Raw genomic sequence first — 1,475 nt, forward strand, 5'->3', positions numbered from 1 at the left:
CACGTCCACGATAGCCCGATACCGAGGAATGCTCTTCTCTAAGGTCATTGCTGGCAGGTGCCAGCGAGCAAAGGTTGATTCAGTGACCTCGTGGGCCCACGTAGACCTGCTTGGGTGGGTTTGCTTCCCCTGCAAAGCAACCTTGACCAAGGCACAGTGCCAGCTCGCTCTCTTTGGGAGCCAAGGACGGGTTCAGATCACCAGCCAAACACTTTAACCTTTTGCACTTCAAGGACACCTTCATCTTTCTAGTCATTGTATTACACAGCTGTCTATTCGTTTTTAACCAAAACTTCCTTGCCTAAAACCCACTATTATCAAATTTGGTTGTCATGTAGCCAGCATTGCCTCACAGAAATCCAACTCCTTCTTCCTAATCTTCTTCTCTCTACTTCCAGGTGTTCACTGTCTCCTTCCAGGCTCAGCTTGGCTTTGCTGGAAACACTTTTCCTCTCGGTGTGAGGAAACTAAAAAGAAAACAATTATTTGGTGTATTTTTTAAAGTGCTGAGTGTTTTCGCTGGTGTTTGTGGCACATAAATTACATCCAAGTTCAAACCCACCTTCTGTTGCTGTGAATGTTTGCAGTTGCAAATCCCATGGGAAAGGGTCTACTCTGTCGTACGGCCCACTTCCATTCAGTTGATTCTCATTCATAGGGACCCTACAAAGGGTTTCTGCCTCCGTCAATCTTTACGGAAGCAGGCAGTCTCATCTTTTCCCCACAGATAGAAGGTGACGGATGGTTGGAATTGGCTTGATGGCAAAAGATTTGTCCTTTTATGCATATCTCTTCCCTAGAAGCCCTGGTGGGGGGGTTAAGTGCTTGGTTGCCACCTGAAAGGTGGGCAATTAGAAGCAACAAACTTCCCCCAGAAAAAAGAGGGAGCAGTCTGCTTCCACAGAGACTACAAAAACTCATGCCAGCTAGTCTACACTCACTCCGGAGACCTAACAGGGCAGTGTAGAACTTGGGCATCTTCACGGGAGTAGAAATTCTCATCCATCTCCCCTGGGGGTTTCAAAGGACCTTGTGAGCAGCCCAACGTGCTACCATGACACCAACAGGACAATCCTCCGGGCAGGTCTACTCTGCCCGATTAGGAACCGATTCAACAGCGACAGATGTTCTCTTTCCACTTACAAAATCTGGCCCAATATGGGAGACACAAACAGAAAATACCAAGGGAGGACAATAGAAAGAAAGACAAATCAAAATCCTTTCCAACAATTTTGACTTTTTCATGCACAGACCATCTGGGAAGCTTGGAAATCTGAAGTCTGCATTTGTACACATTTTTCTGCAAGGAAACTAAACGAGAAGAGGCCCTTCCAGAGCTGAGGGGAGACCAGAAAAGTACCCAGCGCTGGTTCCAGCAGTCGTCTTCACGCGATGAAATGAGGCAGAAACCGGTCACTTTGCTAAGCAAACTGTACACTTCCAAGTGTGTTGAGAGCTAAGATAATGGTGGAAGC

Source organism: Echinops telfairi, unplaced genomic scaffold (genome assembly GCF_000313985.2).
Source record: "Echinops telfairi isolate 266 unplaced genomic scaffold, ASM31398v2 ScPeMD7_21;HRSCAF=78, whole genome shotgun sequence".
Taxonomy (NCBI): domain Eukaryota; kingdom Metazoa; phylum Chordata; class Mammalia; order Afrosoricida; family Tenrecidae; genus Echinops; species Echinops telfairi.